At 45.4% G+C, this 20,250-nt stretch overlaps 20 non-coding genes across 20 annotated transcripts; 9 read left to right on the plus strand and 11 right to left on the minus strand.

Moving 5' to 3' along the window:
- Nucleotides 1-4,885: 4,885 nt before the first annotated feature.
- On the minus strand, nt 4,886-4,957 carry Trnap-ugg (transfer RNA proline (anticodon UGG)). The gene has a single exon. It is a non-coding gene; the product is annotated as a tRNA-Pro (tRNA).
- Nucleotides 4,958-5,512: 555 nt separating this feature from the next.
- On the plus strand, nt 5,513-5,584 carry Trnaq-uug (transfer RNA glutamine (anticodon UUG)). The gene has a single exon. It is a non-coding gene; the product is annotated as a tRNA-Gln (tRNA).
- Nucleotides 5,585-6,082: 498 nt separating this feature from the next.
- Nucleotides 6,083-6,154, minus strand: Trnap-ugg (transfer RNA proline (anticodon UGG)). Its single transcript has one exon. It is a non-coding gene; the product is annotated as a tRNA-Pro (tRNA).
- Nucleotides 6,155-6,708: 554 nt separating this feature from the next.
- On the plus strand, nt 6,709-6,780 carry Trnaq-uug (transfer RNA glutamine (anticodon UUG)). Its single transcript has one exon. It is a non-coding gene; the product is annotated as a tRNA-Gln (tRNA).
- Nucleotides 6,781-7,278: 498 nt separating this feature from the next.
- Nucleotides 7,279-7,350, minus strand: Trnap-ugg (transfer RNA proline (anticodon UGG)). Its single transcript has one exon. It is a non-coding gene; the product is annotated as a tRNA-Pro (tRNA).
- Nucleotides 7,351-7,906: 556 nt separating this feature from the next.
- On the plus strand, nt 7,907-7,978 carry Trnaq-uug (transfer RNA glutamine (anticodon UUG)). The gene has a single exon. It is a non-coding gene; the product is annotated as a tRNA-Gln (tRNA).
- A 498-nt stretch (nt 7,979-8,476) lies between these two features.
- On the minus strand, nt 8,477-8,548 carry Trnap-ugg (transfer RNA proline (anticodon UGG)). The gene has a single exon. It is a non-coding gene; the product is annotated as a tRNA-Pro (tRNA).
- Nucleotides 8,549-9,672: 1,124 nt separating this feature from the next.
- Nucleotides 9,673-9,744, minus strand: Trnap-ugg (transfer RNA proline (anticodon UGG)). Its single transcript has one exon. It is a non-coding gene; the product is annotated as a tRNA-Pro (tRNA).
- A 556-nt stretch (nt 9,745-10,300) lies between these two features.
- On the plus strand, nt 10,301-10,372 carry Trnaq-uug (transfer RNA glutamine (anticodon UUG)). Its single transcript has one exon. It is a non-coding gene; the product is annotated as a tRNA-Gln (tRNA).
- Nucleotides 10,373-11,497: 1,125 nt separating this feature from the next.
- Nucleotides 11,498-11,569, plus strand: Trnaq-uug (transfer RNA glutamine (anticodon UUG)). Its single transcript has one exon. It is a non-coding gene; the product is annotated as a tRNA-Gln (tRNA).
- A 498-nt stretch (nt 11,570-12,067) lies between these two features.
- Trnap-ugg (transfer RNA proline (anticodon UGG)) lies at nt 12,068-12,139 on the minus strand. Its single transcript has one exon. It is a non-coding gene; the product is annotated as a tRNA-Pro (tRNA).
- Nucleotides 12,140-12,695: 556 nt separating this feature from the next.
- Trnaq-uug (transfer RNA glutamine (anticodon UUG)) lies at nt 12,696-12,767 on the plus strand. The gene has a single exon. It is a non-coding gene; the product is annotated as a tRNA-Gln (tRNA).
- A 498-nt stretch (nt 12,768-13,265) lies between these two features.
- Nucleotides 13,266-13,337, minus strand: Trnap-ugg (transfer RNA proline (anticodon UGG)). The gene has a single exon. It is a non-coding gene; the product is annotated as a tRNA-Pro (tRNA).
- A 1,124-nt stretch (nt 13,338-14,461) lies between these two features.
- Nucleotides 14,462-14,533, minus strand: Trnap-ugg (transfer RNA proline (anticodon UGG)). The gene has a single exon. It is a non-coding gene; the product is annotated as a tRNA-Pro (tRNA).
- Nucleotides 14,534-15,089: 556 nt separating this feature from the next.
- On the plus strand, nt 15,090-15,161 carry Trnaq-uug (transfer RNA glutamine (anticodon UUG)). The gene has a single exon. It is a non-coding gene; the product is annotated as a tRNA-Gln (tRNA).
- Nucleotides 15,162-16,286: 1,125 nt separating this feature from the next.
- On the plus strand, nt 16,287-16,358 carry Trnaq-uug (transfer RNA glutamine (anticodon UUG)). The gene has a single exon. It is a non-coding gene; the product is annotated as a tRNA-Gln (tRNA).
- A 498-nt stretch (nt 16,359-16,856) lies between these two features.
- Nucleotides 16,857-16,928, minus strand: Trnap-ugg (transfer RNA proline (anticodon UGG)). The gene has a single exon. It is a non-coding gene; the product is annotated as a tRNA-Pro (tRNA).
- Nucleotides 16,929-17,484: 556 nt separating this feature from the next.
- Nucleotides 17,485-17,556, plus strand: Trnaq-uug (transfer RNA glutamine (anticodon UUG)). The gene has a single exon. It is a non-coding gene; the product is annotated as a tRNA-Gln (tRNA).
- A 498-nt stretch (nt 17,557-18,054) lies between these two features.
- Trnap-ugg (transfer RNA proline (anticodon UGG)) lies at nt 18,055-18,126 on the minus strand. Its single transcript has one exon. It is a non-coding gene; the product is annotated as a tRNA-Pro (tRNA).
- A 1,125-nt stretch (nt 18,127-19,251) lies between these two features.
- Nucleotides 19,252-19,323, minus strand: Trnap-ugg (transfer RNA proline (anticodon UGG)). The gene has a single exon. It is a non-coding gene; the product is annotated as a tRNA-Pro (tRNA).
- Nucleotides 19,324-20,250: the final 927 nt, after the last annotated feature.

The raw sequence follows: 20,250 nt of genomic DNA on the forward strand, positions 1-20,250 counted from the left end.
AATATTTTGTTATCTTTTTAATCACTTATTTACTTTTTATGCAAACTAAATGTCCCAGGCATATACAATTACGACTATCAATATTAACAGGATTACATCCGTGACTAAAGTTACAGCGCTCAAGGATTATTTATATGAGTCAGGGACGGACATTGCTTTCCTACAGGAAGTAGTGCTGACTAATCTTACAGTGCCTGGATATTTGACGATTTTAAATGTCTCACTTGACACCAACGTCGGTACAGCAATTTTAGTCAGGGAGGGGATTCCTGTCTCGGATATCGAGAGGTTGGACTCCGGCAGAGCGATAGGTATAAAAGTCTTTGGTTCTACCCTTATCAATCTGTATGCCCCTTCTGGCACATCCAATAGAATGGAAAGAGCACAGTTCTATAAAGAAGAAATCATTTATTTATTACGGAAAAACCCAAAAGATCTTATAATAGGCGGTGATTTTAATTGTGTGATAAATAAGAAAGACCAGGTTCCGAATTTTAATAACTGCAGTGAACTGAAGCGTTTCGTCACTGTTTTACAGCTTAAAGATGCTTGGGAAATAATGTATCCCACTTTTGTGGCATTTACATTCCTAGGTCCTCACTCACGTAGCAGGATCGACAGACTCTACATATCGCAAAGTCTAGTTAGCTCCTTCATTAAAGCAGAGACGATTCCAGTTTACTTTTCTGATCATAGCTCCGTGCTAGCTTCCATCAACCTTACTGCGCAACCCACTCGCCGTTTTAGAAGTTCATGGCACCTTAATACGTCACTGATGCAGGACGACGGATTAGAAGAAAGTTTGACAGAAGCGTGGGCATTGTGCCTCCGCTCTGCAGATAGACACGTCTCAGTACTAGACTGGTGGTGCAACAGGGCAAAGCCTAAACTGAGAAAAGTTCTCATCCAGTATAGTGTACAACGATCGAAAGACTTGAAAAATTCCATCGAATTTTATTATACCATGCTGCGAAATTTATATGAGCAGGTAAACACTTCCAACGTCCGTCTGGCAGATATCAAGCAAACTAAGGCCAAATTGCTCAGTCTTAAAAGACAGCAGATGGAGGGTCTGAAATTAAAATCCAAGGCTAAGACAGTCGTGGAGGATGAACATGCTTCCTTGTACCATCTACTGAAGCACGAAAGAAACAGGAGACGCACCTTCATTGATGGACTTCAGTCTGAAACTGGCGAGACACTCACGACTCAGAGAGACATCGTCAATGCAGTGCACAAATATTACGAAGACCTATACACTGCCAACCCGGTATGTGAAGAGTCCCTCGATGAGTTCCTTAGTTACATAGCTCCACAGGTCTCGGACGAGGAAAACGAAGACCTTCTCGTTGCGTGTACTAACGAAGATATCCACAGAATCATCTGCAAATCTCCTCTGAGGAAATCGCCGGGACCGGATGGTTTGCCTGTTGAATTTTATAAACGATACTGGCCACTGATTGGTGACATGTTTACCCGAATGACGAACGAGGTGCTTCAGGGAAAGCATTTACCTGCTGTTTTTAAAGAGAGCACAATAGTACTAATCCCAAAAAATGCTGCAAAAAGAAACCTCAACAACTTTCGTCCTATCTCCCTGTTAAACTCTGATTATAAAATCATCGGCAGAATTTTAAACAACAGACTCTCTCAGTTGGCCAAAAAGATAGTAAGTCCATACCAGTCCTGTGTGCCTACCAAGAGCATTTTCAAAAGCATAGCTGAATATAGAGATATAATTGCCATCACTGCTGTGACCACCATAAAATGTGCTATCATGTTTATTGACTTCCAGAAAGCATTTGATCGTGTGGATCATAGATTCCTTAGTGCCACACTGAACAAAATAGGTTTTAATGAGCGAGTCGTAAGTGTGATCTGCAATGTTGCAACAGGCATCAGCGCTTGTATATCAGTTAACTGCCAGAGGACAAAGCAGATTCAGATCAGGCGCGGCGTTCCTCAAGGAAGCCCCCTCTCCATGTTCCTATTCGTGTTTTCATTAGAACCTTTCCTCCGCAGTGTTCATGCCACTCTAACTGGCATCACATTATCTGGTCACCGAACAGTCATAAACGCCTATGCCGATGATGTCGGAGTCGTCCTGCGAAATCCCGACGACATTTTGAAATTGGAAACGCTAATTAAAAAGTACTGTAGAGTCTCCGGAGCAGGTGTCAACGCAAACAAAAGCAAACTCCTAAACCTGCGGGGTTTTCAACATACCACCTTAGCCTGGGCCACAATGGTCACCCAATGCAAAGCACTAGGAATAACACTGACACCTTGTCCGTTAAAAATGGCAGCTATCAATTGGAGAAATACGTCGGGACAACTTCTTGGAACAACAAGAGAAAACCTCCACCGTAACTTGAACCAAGTTCAGAGGGTGATTTTCATTAACCACTGCATTCTCTCCAGGAGTTACTTTATAGCACAGATCTTCCCACTACCGAAAATGATTGGAAAAAAGATAATGTCTACCATTGCCAGCTATCTTTGGAGAGGGGATATATTCAGAGTCGACGCAAAAACTGCGACCTTAGATCCCAGGAATGGAGGTTTGGGGTTAGTTGACATCAGAAATAAGGCGTCTGCGCTTTTTATAAAAAGGACCGCCACTATCCTTAGCGACCACGCTGATAGCATTACAACTAAATTATTTGAAGTTGTCAGGCCTGCCAGTTTACAGGCGCCGGTGAATGTGCAAAAAATAAATAACCGGCTCCAGTACGTTCGTGTATATTTTGTGGAACTCAGCTATCTCGGCGGTGTCATCATCAACTCACGACGGATCACGGCCCGCGATATTCTGTCCCATCGAAAGAAAATGGAGGGGAGAAACAAATTGGAAAGTAAATACCCACACACTGATTGGGACGCCATATGGAAAAATATTAATATGCGTGGTCTACCATCGGACGTCAAGTCAGCGTGGTATAAAACAGTGAATGAGACCGTAAGCACCAATGAAAGGTTACATGCAATCGGCGTTAGCGACACGAACCTATGTCTCAAATGTAAATTGATCGACACGTTAGTGCACAGATTCACGTGCGGTGGCAATCTACAACTCTGTAATTGGATTAGGGAACAACTGGCTTTTCTTACGAGATCTTCGGTGGAAAATTTTCCCCCTGTTACATTCCTCAGGCCTCAGACTTGCTATTTTCCAGCAGCAAAAAACAACTCGGTCCATTGGTTAATGGGACACTATGTGAATTACGTAATTAATCACCTGGGAAATGACAATTCCACTGATTTTTACATGTACTTGAAGTGTGCTTTTTATAACGCCCTGAAATATAAAGACCACAAGAAAAACTACGGCAATATGCTTAAAATTGTATTCGAGCGACTGGGCATTGGTTGACAAGCCAACGAGATAAACAAAAATCGTTTATTTAAGCGAAACGACGCTTAAACAAAAACAATTGGGGAGGAGTACACTTTTACAGTTTCATATTACAATCACTTATCTTCTGCTGGCAAAGAAGGCTATTTTGTTTATTGCACAGAAGAAGCCGAAGCCGAAAGCCAGTATCGCAGGGTTAAAGATAAATTGTTTTCTTATACATTCATTTTATGACTGAGAAGGAAGTCTCATTTGTTTCCATGGAAGGGAACATACTTTTTTATTATTATTATTAATCTCAAGAAGGAAAGGAGGCTATGGAATTAGTGCCTTAACATAAAATTCCTTCTTCACATTCCATGAAGATTTTTCTTTTACAATAAAAAAATAACAAACAAACAAAAATAATAATAATAACAATAAAAAAAACTAAACAGAAATTAAAAAAAATAATATACAGGTTCAGGGTCCACTACTTCCCACAACTTTATTATATATTACAAAGAAGTATGCTAGGTTGCCGAGAAGCAGTGGATGAAAAAAAAAAAAAAAAAAAAAAAAAAAAAAAAAAAAAAAAAGCACTAAAGCTATAACCTTCAATCTCTATTGCCTCGGCATGACATAAATTTTTTGTTTCAAATGAAGCATCTTTTGGTTCAGGATTTCGAAGGCAAAACAGCATATATCTACGTATACACAAGTTGTAAAATTTCTTATTGAAAACTATGATAAAGACACGCCTCAGCAACAGGACTGGGTGGAGACATCGCGGCCAGGCCTCGAGATTTTGACCCCTGCCCGCTTTGCCTCCGCCTGCCTCATGCTGCCAAGTTCCTTAAAAAAAAAAAAAAAAAAAAAAAAAAAAAATGGTGTAACGGTTAGCACTCTGGACTCTGAATCCAGCGATCCGAGTTGGAATCTCGGTAAAAAAAAAAAAAAAAAAAAAAAAAAAAAAAAAAAAAAAAAATGGTGTAATGGTTAGCATTCTGGACTTTGAATCCAGCGATCCGAGTTCGAGTCTCGGTGGAACCTGATTCAGTGTTTTGCGATCGTTTCTAGAAACGTGTACGAGCTGGCAGTTGGAATTGTATATGCAAAATTTTAGCTACGATCATGTAATGCAAATTGTTAATAGCAGTCCACACGTGAATGGGGAACGCTCCAAATGCTTATGCTTTTGCTACTAGGATTAATAACGGAACGTAAGGGGTTCAACTGCGAGAAGACGACCTAAGCTGCTTCTCCCAGCATCTCTCCGTTTTGGGTGCTGCATGCGCATTCATTTAACAAACGTGCATGCGATGTACTAGTTCCTGGGAAACGAATAGAATCGTTGTACGTGTCAGTCTTTAGGTATAGATATAAGTAATCGAAGACGGCTTAATCCTGCTTCGTAGATTGCTTTCCACAAGACGCACTTGCCAGTATCATTGGCCGGTGGCCCGACATGCAGTTTGCCCCGTTGCATGGCTTACTTTCAGAGACTCGCTAGTTTATCGTAGTGCTTGGTTGTCGCGAAAGTGAAAAGTAGGGCCTGTCCGGCATTTGAACCCGGGACCTCCTGCACCCAAAACAGGAATCATACCCCTAGACCAACAGGCCGCAAAAGTAAGCAGCTGTGCACCCCGCCACCTACTGAGATCTTGCCGCACTTGCTATTGAAGCATCCAATCTTCACCATATTCTCGAAGAGGTTTATTAATCCGACACCTACAACATGAGCTGTGCTGAGGACCAATGTATTTGAAGGCTGAAAGAGCTGCTTGAGTTGTGAGACAGTATGTCGATCGTGGGAACTGCAAATGTTATCGTGTCAAGCACCATCAGCCCACTACGTAGCGTTGTGTGACAGCACGTACTTTTCGACAGTACTCTGTGTCCATAGCTGTTTTCATAGCTAGGCTGCTTCCAGCACAAAGCATCCACCATACGAAAGTGGCTGTTCCGCGATTTTGATTACCTGACCCTTCGACATCACTTCATGTACGAATACTGGCAAGAATTCTCGCTACATTCGAAGTTGTTCCCTCCACTTTAAGCCTACTTGGTTGCTTCATTTGCCACGCAAACACTTCCTGAGGACGCTAAATGTAATAAATCGCAGCTTACCGGTTTAATGACATGATGCTGCACAGTTTAAGTCCGCTGGAGGCACACGGTTCCATGGTGTAATGGTTAGCACTCTGGACTTTGAATCCAGCGATCCGAGTTCGAGTCTGGGTGGAACCTGATTCAGTGTTTTGCGATCGTTTCTAGAAACGTGTACGAGCTGGCAGTTGGAATTGTATATGCAAAATTTTAGCTACGATCATGTAATGCAAATTGTTAATAGCAGTCCAGACGTGAATGGGGAACGCTCCAAATGCTTATGCTTTTGCTACTAGGATTAATAACGGAACGTAAGGGGTTAAACTGCGAGAAGACGACCTCAGCTGCTTCTCCCAGCATCTCTCCGTTTTGGGTGTTCCATGCGCATGCATTTAACAAACGTGCATGCGATGTACTAGTTCCTGGGAAACGAATAGAATCGTTGTACGTGTCAGTCTTTAGGTATAGATATAAGTAATCGAAGACGGCTTAATCCTGCTTCGTAGATTGCTTTCCACAAGACGCACTTGCCAGTATGATTGGCCGGTGGCGCGACATGCAGTTTGCCCCGTTGCATGGCTTACTTTCAGAGACTCGCTAGTTTATCGTAGTGCTTGGTTGTTGCGAAAGTGAAAAGTAGGGCCTGTCCGGGATTTGAACCCGGGACCACTTGTACCCAAAGCAGGAATCATACCCCTAGACCAACAGGCCGCAAAAGTAAGCAGCTGTGCACCCCGCCACCTACTGAGATCTTGCCGCACTTGCTATTGAAACATCCAATCTGGACCATATTCTCAAAGAGGTTTCTTAATCGACACCTCCAACATGAGCTGTGCTGAGGACCAATGTAGTTGAAGGCTGAAAGAGCTGCTTGAGTTGTGAGACAGTATGTCGATCGTGTGAAGTGCAAATGTTATCGTGTCAAGCACCATCCAACCACTACGTAGCGTTGTGTGACAGCATGTACTTTTCGACAGTACTCTGTGTCCATAGCTGTTTTCATAGCTAGGCTGCTTCCAGCACAAAGCATCCACCGTACGAAAGTGGCTGTTCCGCGATTTTGATTACCTGACCCTTCGACATCACTTAATGTACGATTACTGGCAAGAATTCTCGCTACATTCGAAGTTGTTCCCTCCACTTTCAACCTACTTGGTTGCTTCATTTGCCACGCAAACACTTCCTGAGGACGCTACATGTAATAAATCGTAGCTTACCGGTTTAATGACATGATGCTGCACAGTTTAAGTCCGCTAGAGGCACACGGTTCCATGGTGTAATGGTTAGCACTCTGGACTTTGAATCCAGCGATCCGAGTTCGAGTCTCGGTGGAACCTGATTCAGTGTTTTGCGATCGTTTCTAGAAACGTGTACGAGCTGGCAGTTGGAATTGTATATGCAAAATTTTAGCTACGATCATGTAATGCAAATTGTTAATAGCAGTCCAGACGTGAATGGGGAACGCTCCAAATGCTTATGCTTTTGCTACTAGGATTAATAACGGAACGTAAGGGGTTCAACTGCGAGAAGACGACCTAAGCTGCTTCTCCCAGCATCTCTTCGTTTTGGGTGCTGCATGCGCATTCATTTAACAAACGTGCATGCGATGTACTAGTTCCTGGGAAACGAATAGAATCGTTGTACGTGTCAGTCTTTAGGTATAGATATAAGTAATCGAAGACGGCTTAATCCTGCTTCGTAGATTGCTTTCCACAAGACGCACTTGCCAGTATCATTGGCCGGTGGCCCGACATGCAGTTTGCCCCGTTGCATGGCTTACTTTCAGAGACTCGCTAGTTTATCGTAGTGCTTGGTTGTCGCGAAAGTGAAAAGTAGGGCCTGTCCGGCATTTGAACCCGGGACCTCCTGCACCCAAAACAGGAATCATACCCCTAGACCAACAGGCCGCAAAAGTAAGCAGCTGTGCACCCCGCCACCTACTGAGATCTTGCCGCACTTGCTATTGAAGCATCCAATCTTCACCATATTCTCGAAGAGGTTTATTAATCCGACACCTACAACATGAGCTGTGCTGAGGACCAATGTAGTTGATGGCTGAAAAGAGCTGCTTCAGTTGTGAGACAGTATGTCGATCGTGGGAACTGCAAATGTTATCGTGTCAAGCACCATCAGCCCACTACGTAGCGTTGTGTGACAGCACGTACTTTTCGACAGTACTCTGAGTCCATAGCTGTTTTCATAGCTAGGCTGCTTCCAGCACAAAGCATCCACCATACTAAAGTGGCTGTTCCGCGATTTTGATTACCTGACCCTTCGACATCACTTCATGTACGAATACTGGCAAGAATTCTCGCTACATTAGAAGTTGTTCCCTCCACATTCAACCTACTTGGTTGCTTCATTTGCCACGCAAACACTTCCTGAGGACGCTACATGTAATAAATCGCAGCTTACCGGTTTAATGACACGATGCTGCACAGTTTAAGTCGGCTGGAGGCACACGGTTCCATGGTGTAATGGTTAGCACTCTGGACTTTGAATCCAGCGATCCGAGTTCGAGTCTCGGTGGAACCTGATTCAGTGTTTTGCGATCGTTTCTAGAAACGTGTACGAGCTGGCAGTTGGAATTGTATATGCAAAATTTTAGCTACGATCATGTAATGCAAATTGTTAATAGCAGTCCAGACGTGAATGGGGAACGCTCCAAATGCTTATGCTTTTGCTACTAGGATTAATAACGGAACGTAAGGGGTTCAACTGCGAGAAGACGACCTCAGCTGCTTCTCCCAGCATCTCTCCGTTTTGGGTGCTGCATGCGCATGCATTTAACAAACGTGCATGCGATGTACTAGTTCCCGGGAAACGAATAGAATCGTTGTACGTGTCAGTCTTTAGGTATAGATATAAGTAATCGAAGACGGCTTAATCCTGCTTCGTAGATTGCTTTCCAGAAGACGCACTTGCCAGTATGATTGGCCGGTGGCCCGACATGCAGTTTGCCCCGTTGCATGGCTTACTTTCAGAGACTCGCTAGTTTATCGTAGTGCTTGGTTGTCGCGAAAGTGAAAAGTAGGGCCTGTCTGGGATTTGAACCCGGGACCTCCTGCACCCAAAGCAGGAATCATATCCCTAGACCAACAGGCCGCAAAAGTAAGCAGCTGTGCACCCCGCCACCTACTGAGATCTTGCCGCACTTGCTATTGAAGCATCCAATCTGGACCATATTCTCAAAGAGGTTTCTTAATCCGACACCTACAACATGAGCTGTGCTGAGGACCTATGTAGTTGAAGGCTGAAAGAGCTGCTTGAGTTGTGAGACAGTATGTCGATCGTGTGAACTTCAAATGTTATCGTGTCAAGCACCATCAGTCCACTACGTAGCGTTGTGTGACAGCACGTACTTTTCGACAGTACTCTGTGTCCATAGCTGTTTTCATAGCTAGGCTGCTTCCAGCACAAAGCATCTACCATACGAAAGTGGCTGTTCCGCGATTTTGATTACCTGACCCTTCGACATCACTTCATGTACGAATACTGGCAAGAATTCTCGCTACATTCGAAGTTGTTCCCTCCACTTTCAACCTACTTGGTTGCTTCATTTGCCACGCAAACACTTCCTGAGGACGCTACATGTAATAAATCGCAGCTTACCGGTTTAATGACATGATGCTGCACAGTTAAGTCCGCTGGAGGCACACGGTTCCATGGTGTAATGGTTAGCACTCTGGACTTTGAATGCAGCGATCCGAGTTCGAGTCTGGGTGGAACCTGATTCATTGTTTTGCGATCGTTTCTAGAAACGTGTACGAGCTGGCAGTTGGAATTGTATATGCAAAATTTTAGCTACGATCATGTAATGCAAATTGTTAATAGCAGTCCACACGTGAATGGGAAAGGCTCCAAATGCTTATGCTTTTGCTACTAGGATTAATAACGGAACGTAAGGGGTTCAACTGCGAGAAGACGGCCTCAGCTGCTTCTCCCAGCATCTCTCCGTTTTGGGTGTTCCATGCGCATGCATTTAACAAACGTGCATGCGATGTACTAGTTCCTGGGAAACGAATAGAATCGTTGTACGTGTCAGTCTTTAGGTATAGATATAAGTAATCGAAGACGGCTTAATCCTGCTTCGTAGACTGCTTTCCACAAGACGCACTTGCCAGTATCATTGGCCGGTGGCCCGACATGCAGTTTGCCCCGTTGCATGGCTTACTTTCAGAGACTCGCTAGTTTATCGTAGTGCTTGGTTGTCGCGAAAGTGAAAAGTAGGGCCTGTCCGGCATTTGAACCCGGGACCTCCTGCACCCAAAGCAGGAATCATACCCCTAGACCAACAGGCCGCAAAAGTAAGCAGCTGTGCACCCCGCCACCTACTGAGATCTTGCCGCACTTGCTATTGAAGCATCCAATCTTCACCATATTCTCGAAGACGTTTATTAATCCGACACCTACAACATGAGCTGTGCTGAGGACCAATGTAGTTGAAGGCTGAAAAGAGCTGCTTGAGTTGTGAGACAGTATGTCGATCGTGGGAACTGCAAATGTTATCGTGTCAAGCACCATCAGCCCACTACGTAGCGTTGTGTGACAGCACGTACTTTTCGACAGTACTCTGTGTCCATAGCTGTTTTCATAGCTAGGCTGCTTCCAGCACAAAGCATCCACCATACGAAAGTGGCTGTTCCGCGATTTTGATTACCTGACCCTTCGACATCACTTCATGTACGAATACTGGCAAGAATTCTCGCTACATTTGAAGTTGTTCCCTCCACTTTAAGCCTACTTGGTTGCTTCATTTGCCACGCAAACACTTCCTGAGGACGCTACATGTAATAAATCGCAGCTTACCGGTTTAATGACATGATGCTGGACAGTTTAAGTCCGCTAGAGGCACCTGGTTCCATGGTGTAATGGTTAGCACTCTGGACTTTGAATGCAGCGATCCGAGTTCGAGTCTCGGTGGAACCTGATTCAGTGTTTTGCGATCGTTTCTAGAAACGTGTACGAGCTGGCAGTTGGAATTGTATATGCAAAACTTTAGCTACGATCATGTAATGCAAATTGTTAATAGCAGTCCACACGTGAATGGGGAACGCTCCAAATGCTTATGCTTTTGCTACTAGGATTAATAACAGAACGTAAGGGGTTCAACTGCGAGAAGACGACCTCAGGTGCTTCTCCCAGCATCTCTCCGTTTTGGGTGCTGCATGCGCATGCGTTTAACAAACGTGCATGCGATGTACTTGTTCCTGGGAAACAAATAGAATCGTTGTACGTGTCAGTCTTTAGGTATAGATATAAGTAATCGAAGACGGCTTAATCCTGCTTCGTAGATTGCTTTCCACAAGACGCACTTGCCAGTATCATTGGCCGGTGGCCCGACATGCAGTTTGTCCTGTTGCATGGCTTACTTTCAGAGACTCGCTAGTTTATCGTAATGCTCGGTTGTCGCGAAAGTGAAAAGTAGGGCCTGTACGGGATTTGAACCCGGGACCTCTTGCACCCAAAGCAGGAATCATACCCCTAGACCAACAGGCAGCACCAGTAAGCAGCTGTAAACTCCGCCACCTACTGAGATCTTGCCGCACTTGCTATTGAAACATCCAATCTGGACCATATTCTCAAAGAGGTTTCTTAATCCGACACCTACAACATGAGCTGTGCTGAGGACCAATGTAGTTGAAGGCTGAAAGAGCTGCTTGAGTTGTGAGACAGTATGTCGATCGTGTGAAGTGCAAATGTTATAGTGTCACGCACCATCCGCCCACTACGTAGCGTTGTGTGACAGCACGTACTTTTCGACAGTACTCTGTGTCCATAGCTGTTTTCATAGCTAGGCTGCTTCCAGCACAAAGCATCCACCACACGAAAGTGGCTGTTCCGCGATTTTGATTACCTGTCCCTTCGACATCACTTAATGTACGAATACTGGCAAGAATTCTCGCTACATTCGAAGTTGTTCCCTCCACTTTCAACCTACTTGGTTGCTTCATTTGCCACGCAAACACTTCCTGAAGACGCTACATATAATAAATCGCAGCTTACCGGTTTAATGACATGACGCTGCTCAAATTAAGACCGCTAGAGGCACCCGGTTCCATGGTGTAATTGTTAGCACTCTGGACTTTGAATCCAGCGATCCGAGTTCGAGTCTCGGTGGAACCTGGTTCAGTGTTTTGCGATCGTTTCTAGAAACGTGTACGAGCTGGCAGTTGGAATTGTATATGCAAAATTTTAGCTACGATCATGTAATGCAAATTGTTAATAGCAGTCCAGACGTGAATGGGGAACGCTCCAAATGCTTATGCTTTTGCTACTAGGATTAATAACGGAACGTAAGGGGTTCAACTGCGAGAAGACGACCTCAGCTGCTTCTCCCAGCATCTCTCCGTTTTGGGTGCTGCATGCGCATGCATTTAACAAACGTGCATGCGATGTACTAGTTCCCGGGAAACGAATAGAATCGTTGTACGTGTCAGTCTTTAGGTATAGATATAAGTAATCGAAGACGGCTTAATCCTGCTTCGTAGATTGCTTTCCAGAAGACGCACTTGCCAGTATGATTGGCCGGTGGCCCGACATGCAGTTTGCCCCGTTGCATGGCTTACTTTCAGAGACTCGCTAGTTTATCGTAGTGCTTGGTTGTCGCGAAAGTGAAAAGTAGGGCCTGTCTGGGATTTGAACCCGGGACCTCCTGCACCCAAAGCAGGAATCATACCCCTAGACCAACAGGCCGCAAAAGTAAGCAGCTGTGCACCCCGCCACCTACTGAGATCTTGCCGCACTTGCTATTGAAGCATCCAATCTTCACCATATTCTCGAAGAGGTTTATTAATCCGACACCTACAACATGAGCTGTGCTGAGGACCAATGTAGTTGATGGCTGAAAAGAGCTGCTTCAGTTGTGAGACAGTATGTCGATCGTGGGAACTGCAAATGTTATCGTGTCAAGCACCATCAGCCCACTACGTAGCGTTGTGTGACAGCACGTACTTTTCGACAGTACTCTGAGTCCATAGCTGTTTTCATAGCTAGGCTGCTTCCAGCACAAAGCATCCACCATACTAAAGTGGCTGTTCCGCGATTTTGATTACCTGACCCTTCGACATCACTTCATGTACGAATACTGGCAAGAATTCTCGCTACATTAGAAGTTGTTCCCTCCACATTCAACCTACTTGGTTGCTTCATTTGCCACGCAAACACTTCCTGAGGACGCTACATGTAATAAATCGCAGCTTACCGGTTTAATGACACGATGCTGCACAGTTTAAGTCGGCTGGAGGCACACGGTTCCATGGTGTAATGGTTAGCACTCTGGACTTTGAATCCAGCGATCCGAGTTCGAGTCTCGGTGGAACCTGATTCAGTGTTTTGCGATCGTTTCTAGAAACGTGTACGAGCTGGCAGTTGGAATTGTATATGCAAAATTTTAGCTACGATCATGTAATGCAAATTGTTAATAGCAGTCCAGACGTGAATGGGGAACGCTCCAAATGCTTATGCTTTTGCTACTAGGATTAATAACGGAACGTAAGGGGTTCAACTGCGAGAAGACGACCTCAGCTGCTTCTCCCAGCATCTCTCCGTTTTGGGTGCTGCATGCGCATGCATTTAACAAACGTGCATGCGATGTACTAGTTCCCGGGAAACGAATAGAATCGTTGTACGTGTCAGTCTTTAGGTATAGATATAAGTAATCGAAGACGGCTTAATCCTGCTTCGTAGATTGCTTTCCAGAAGACGCACTTGCCAGTATGATTGGCCGGTGGCCCGACATGCAGTTTGCCCCGTTGCATGGCTTACTTTCAGAGACTCGCTAGTTTATCGTAGTGCTTGGTTGTCGCGAAAGTGAAAAGTAGGGCCTGTCTGGGATTTGAACCCGGGACCTCCTGCACCCAAAGCAGGAATCATATCCCTAGACCAACAGGCCGCAAAAGTAAGCAGCTGTGCACCCCGCCACCTACTGAGATCTTGCCGCACTTGCTATTGAAGCATCCAATCTGGACCATATTCTCAAAGAGGTTTCTTAATCCGACACCTACAACATGAGCTGTGCTGAGGACCTATGTAGTTGAAGGCTGAAAGAGCTGCTTGAGTTGTGAGACAGTATGTCGATCGTGTGAACTTCAAATGTTATCGTGTCAAGCACCATCAGTCCACTACGTAGCGTTGTGTGACAGCACGTACTTTTCGACAGTACTCTGTGTCCATAGCTGTTTTCATAGCTAGGCTGCTTCCAGCACAAAGCATCTACCATACGAAAGTGGCTGTTCCGCGATTTTGATTACCTGACCCTTCGACATCACTTCATGTACGAATACTGGCAAGAATTCTCGCTACATTCGAAGTTGTTCCCTCCACTTTCAACCTACTTGGTTGCTTCATTTGCCACGCAAACACTTCCTGAGGACGCTACATGTAATAAATCGCAGCTTACCGGTTTAATGACATGATGCTGCACAGTTAAGTCCGCTGGAGGCACACGGTTCCATGGTGTAATGGTTAGCACTCTGGACTTTGAATGCAGCGATCCGAGTTCGAGTCTGGGTGGAACCTGATTCATTGTTTTGCGATCGTTTCTAGAAACGTGTACGAGCTGGCAGTTGGAATTGTATATGCAAAATTTTAGCTACGATCATGTAATGCAAATTGTTAATAGCAGTCCACACGTGAATGGGAAAGGCTCCAAATGCTTATGCTTTTGCTACTAGGATTAATAACGGAACGTAAGGGGTTCAACTGCGAGAAGACGGCCTCAGCTGCTTCTCCCAGCATCTCTCCGTTTTGGGTGTTCCATGCGCATGCATTTAACAAACGTGCATGCGATGTACTAGTTCCTGGGAAACGAATAGAATCGTTGTACGTGTCAGTCTTTAGGTATAGATATAAGTAATCGAAGACGGCTTAATCCTGCTTCGTAGACTGCTTTCCACAAGACGCACTTGCCAGTATCATTGGCCGGTGGCCCGACATGCAGTTTGCCCCGTTGCATGGCTTACTTTCAGAGACTCGCTAGTTTATCGTAGTGCTTGGTTGTCGCGAAAGTGAAAAGTAGGGCCTGTCCGGCATTTGAACCCGGGACCTCCTGCACCCAAAGCAGGAATCATACCCCTAGACCAACAGGCCGCAAAAGTAAGCAGCTGTGCACCCCGCCACCTACTGAGATCTTGCCGCACTTGCTATTGAAGCATCCAATCTTCACCATATTCTCGAAGACGTTTATTAATCCGACACCTACAACATGAGCTGTGCTGAGGACCAATGTAGTTGAAGGCTGAAAAGAGCTGCTTGAGTTGTGAGACAGTATGTCGATCGTGGGAACTGCAAATGTTATCGTGTCAAGCACCATCAGCCCACTACGTAGCGTTGTGTGACAGCACGTACTTTTCGACAGTACTCTGTGTCCATAGCTGTTTTCATAGCTAGGCTGCTTCCAGCACAAAGCATCCACCATACGAAAGTGGCTGTTCCGCGATTTTGATTACCTGACCCTTCGACATCACTTCATGTACGAATACTGGCAAGAATTCTCGCTACATTTGAAGTTGTTCCCTCCACTTTAAGCCTACTTGGTTGCTTCATTTGCCACGCAAACACTTCCTGAGGACGCTACATGTAATAAATCGCAGCTTACCGGTTTAATGACATGATGCTGGACAGTTTAAGTCCGCTAGAGGCACCTGGTTCCATGGTGTAATGGTTAGCACTCTGGACTTTGAATGCAGCGATCCGAGTTCGAGTCTCGGTGGAACCTGATTCAGTGTTTTGCGATCGTTTCTAGAAACGTGTACGAGCTGGCAGTTGGAATTGTATATGCAAAACTTTAGCTACGATCATGTAATGCAAATTGTTAATAGCAGTCCACACGTGAATGGGGAACGCTCCAAATGCTTATGCTTTTGCTACTAGGATTAATAACAGAACGTAAGGGGTTCAACTGCGAGAAGACGACCTCAGGTGCTTCTCCCAGCATCTCTCCGTTTTGGGTGCTGCATGCGCATGCGTTTAACAAACGTGCATGCGATGTACTTGTTCCTGGGAAACAAATAGAATCGTTGTACGTGTCAGTCTTTAGGTATAGATATAAGTAATCGAAGACGGCTTAATCCTGCTTCGTAGATTGCTTTCCACAAGACGCACTTGCCAGTATCATTGGCCGGTGGCCCGACATGCAGTTTGTCCTGTTGCATGGCTTACTTTCAGAGACTCGCTAGTTTATCGTAATGCTCGGTTGTCGCGAAAGTGAAAAGTAGGGCCTGTACGGGATTTGAACCCGGGACCTCTTGCACCCAAAGCAGGAATCATACCCCTAGACCAACAGGCAGCACCAGTAAGCAGCTGTAAACTCCGCCACCTACTGAGATCTTGCCGCACTTGCTATTGAAACATCCAATCTGGACCATATTCTCAAAGAGGTTTCTTAATCCGACACCTACAACATGAGCTGTGCTGAGGACCAATGTAGTTGAAGGCTGAAAGAGCTGCTTGAGTTGTGAGACAGTATGTCGATCGTGTGAAGTGCAAATGTTATAGTGTCACGCACCATCCGCCCACTACGTAGCGTTGTGTGACAGCACGTACTTTTCGACAGTACTCTGTGTCCATAGCTGTTTTCATAGCTAGGCTGCTTCCAGCACAAAGCATCCACCACACGAAAGTGGCTGTTCCGCGATTTTGATTACCTGTCCCTTCGACATCACTTAATGTACGAATACTGGCAAGAATTCTCGCTACATTCGAAGTTGTTCCCTCCACTTTCAACCTACTTGGTTGCTTCATTTGCCACGCAAACACTTCCTGAAGACGCTACATATAATAAATCGCAGCTTACCGGTTTAATGACATGACGCTGCTCAAATTAAGACCGCTAGAGGCACCCGGTTCCATGGTGTAATTGTTAGCACTCTGGACTTTGAATCCAGCGATCCGAGTTCGAGTCTCGGTGGAACCTGGTTCAGTGTTTTGCGATCGTTTCTAGAAACGTGTACGAGCTGGCAGTTGGAATTGTATATGCAAAATTTTAGCTAGGATCATGTAATGCAAATTGTTAATAGCAGTCCACATGTGAATGGGGTACGCTCCAAATGCTTATGCTTTTGCTACTAGGATTAATAACGGAACGTAAGGGGTTCAACTGCGAGAAGACGGCCTCAGCTGCTTCTCCCAGCATCTCTCCGTTTTGGGTGTTCCATGCGCATGCATTTAACAAACGTGCATGCGATGTACTAGTTCCTGGGAAACGAATAGAATCGTTGTACGTGTCAGTCTTTAGGTATAGATATAAGTAATCGAAGACGGCTTAATCCTGCTTCGTAGACTGCTTTCCACAAGACGCACTTGCCAGTATCATTGGCCGGTGGCCCGACATGCAGTTTGCCCCGTTGCATGGCTTACTTTCAGAGACTCGCTAGTTTATCGTAGTGCTTGGTTGTCGCGAAAGTGAAAAGTAGGGCCTGTCCGGCATTTGAACCCGGGACCTCCTGCACCCAAAGCAGGAATCATACCCCTAGACCAACAGGCCGCAAAAGTAAGCAGCTGTGCACCCCGCCACCTACTGAGATCTTGCCGCACTTGCTATTGAAGCATCCAATCTTCACCATATTCTCGAAGACGTTTATTAATCCGACACCTACAACATGAGCTGTGCTGAGGACCAATGTAGTTGAAGGCTGAAAAGAGCTGCTTGAGTTGTGAGACAGTATGTCGATCGTGGGAACTGCAAATGTTATCGTGTCAAGCACCATCAGCCCACTACGTAGCGTTGTGTGACAGCACGTACTTTTCGACAGTACTCTGTGTCCATAGCTGTTTTCATAGCTAGGCTGCTTCCAGCACAAAGCATCCACCATACGAAAGTGGCTGTTCCGCGATTTTGATTACCTGACCCTTCGACATCACTTCATGTACGAATACTGGCAAGAATTCTCGCTACATTCGAAGTTGTTCCCTCCACTTTAAGCCTACTTGGTTGCTTCATTTGCCACGCAAACACTTCCTGAGGACGCTACATGTAATAAATCGCAGCTTACCGGTTTAATGACATGATGCTGGACAGTTTAAGTCCGCTAGAGGCACCTGGTTCCATGGTGTAATGGTTAGCACTCTGGACTTTGAATGCAGCGATCCGAGTTCGAGTCTCGGTGGAACCTGGTTCAGTGTTTTGCGATCGTTTCTAGAAACGTGTACGAGCTGGCAGTTGGAATTGTATATGCAAAATTGTAGCTAGGATCGTGTAATGCAAATTGTTAATAGCAAACCACACGTGAATGGGGAACGCTCCAAATGCTTATGCTTTTGCTACTAGGATTAATAACGGAACGTAAGGGGTTCAACTGCGAGAAGACGACCTCAGCTGCTTCTCCAAGCATCTCTCCGTTTTGGGTGCTGCATGCACATGCATTTAACAAACGTGCATGCGATGTACTAGTTCCCGGGAAACGAATAGAATCGTTGTACGTGTCAGTCTTTAGGTATAGATATAAATAATCGAAGACGGCTTAATCCTGCTTCGTAGATTGCTTTCCACAAGACGCACTTGCCAGTATCATTGGCTGGTGGCCCGACATGCAGTTTGCCCCGTTGCATGGCTTACTTTCAGAGACTCGCTAGTTTATCGTAGTGCTTGGTTGTCGCGAAAGTGAAAAGTAGGGCCTGTCCGGCATTTGAACCCGGGACCTTCTGCACCCAAAGCAGGAATCATACCCCTAGACCAACAGGCCGCAAAAGTAAGCAGCTGTGCACCCCGCCACCTACTGAGATCTTGCCGCACTTGCTACTGAAGCATCCAATCTGGACCATATTCTCAAAGAGGTTTCTTAATCCGACACCTACAACATGAGCTGTGCTGAGGACCAATGTAGTTGAAGGCTGAAAGAGCTGCTTGAGTTGTGAGACAGTATGTCGATCGTGTGAAGTGCAAATGTAATCGTGTCAAGCACCATCAGCCCACTACGTAGCGTTGTGTGACAGCACGTACTTTTCAACAGTACTCTGTGTCCATAGCTGTTTTCATAGCTAGGCTGCTTCCAGCACAAAGCATCCACCATACGAAAGTGGCTGTTCCGCGATTTTGATTACCTGACCCTTCGACATCACTTCATGTACGAATACTGGCAAGAATTCTCGCTACATTCGAAGTTGTTCCCTCCACTTTCAACCTACTTGGTTGCTTCATTTGCCACGCAAACACTTCCTGAGGACGCTAGATGTAATAAATCACAGCTTACCGGTTTAATGACATGATGCTGCTCAGTTTAAGTCCGCTAGAGGCTCACGGTTGCATGGTGTAATGTTTAGCTCTCTGGACTTTGAATCCAGCGATCCGAGTTCGAGTCTCGGTGGAACCTGATTCAGTGTTTTGCGATCGTTTCTAGAAACGTGTACGAGCTGGCAGTTGGAATTGTATATGCAAAATTGTAGCTAGGATCGTGTAATGCAAATTGTTAATAGCAAACCACACGTGAATGGGGAACGCTCCAAATGCTTATGCTTTTGCTACTAGGATTAATAACGGAACGTAAGGGGTTCAACTGCGAGAAGACGACCTCAGCTGCTTCTCCAAGCATCTCTCCGTTTTGGGTGCTGCATGCACATGCATTTAACAAACGTGCATGCGATGTACTAGTTCCCGGGAAACGAATAGAATCGTTGTACGTGTCAGTCTTTAGGTATAGATATAAATAATCGAAGACGGCTTAATCCTGCTTCGTAGATTGCTTTCCACAAGACGCACTTGCCAGTATCATTGGCTGGTGGCCCGACATGCAGTTTGCCCCGTTGCATGGCTTACTTTCAGAGACTCGCTAGTTTATCGTAGTGCTTGGTTGTCGCGAAAGTGAAAAGTAGGGCCTGTCCGGCATTTGAACCCGGGACCTTCTGCACCCAAAGCAGGAATCATACCCCTAGACCAACAGGCCGCAAAAGTAAGCAGCTGTGCACCCCGCCACCTACTGAGATCTTGCCGCACTTGCTACTGAAGCATCCAATCTGGACCATATTCTCAAAGAGGTTTCTTAATCCGACACCTACAACATGAGCTGTGCTGAGGACCAATGTAGTTGAAGGCTGAAAGAGCTGCTTGAGTTGTGAGACAGTATGTCGATCGTGTGAAGTGCAAATGTAATCGTGTCAAGCACCATCAGCCCACTACGTAGCGTTGTGTGACAGCACGTACTTTTCAACAGTACTCTGTGTCCATAGCTGTTTTCATAGCTAGGCTGCTTCCAGCACAAAGCATCCACCATACGAAAGTGGCTGTTCCGCGATTTTGATTACCTGACCCTTCGACATCACTTCATGTACGAATACTGGCAAGAATTCTCGCTACATTCGAAGTTGTTCCCTCCACTTTCAACCTACTTGGTTGCTTCATTTGCCACGCAAACACTTCCTGAGGACGCTACATGTAATAAATCACAGCTTACCGGTTTAATGACATGATGCTGCTCAGTTTAAGTCCGCTAGAGGCTCACGGTTGCATGGTGTAATGTTTAGCTCTCTGGACTTTGAATCCAGCGATCCGAGTTCGAGTCTCGGTGGAACCTGATTCAGTGTTTTGCGATCGTTTCTAGAAACGTGTACGAGCTGGCAGTTGGAATTGTATATGCAAAATTGTAGCTAGGATCATGTAATGCAAATTGTTAATAGCAAACCACACGTGAATGGGGAACGCTCCAAATGCTTATGCTTTTGCTACTAGGATTAATAACGGAACGTAAGGGGTTCAACTGCGAGAAGACGACCTCAGCTGCTTCTCCAAGCATCTCTCCGTTTTGGGTGCTGCATGCACATGCATTTAACAAACGTGCATGCGATGTACTAGTTCCTGGGAAACGAATAGAATC

Source organism: Schistocerca gregaria, chromosome 3 (genome assembly GCF_023897955.1).
Source record: "Schistocerca gregaria isolate iqSchGreg1 chromosome 3, iqSchGreg1.2, whole genome shotgun sequence".
Classification (NCBI taxonomy): domain Eukaryota; kingdom Metazoa; phylum Arthropoda; class Insecta; order Orthoptera; family Acrididae; genus Schistocerca; species Schistocerca gregaria.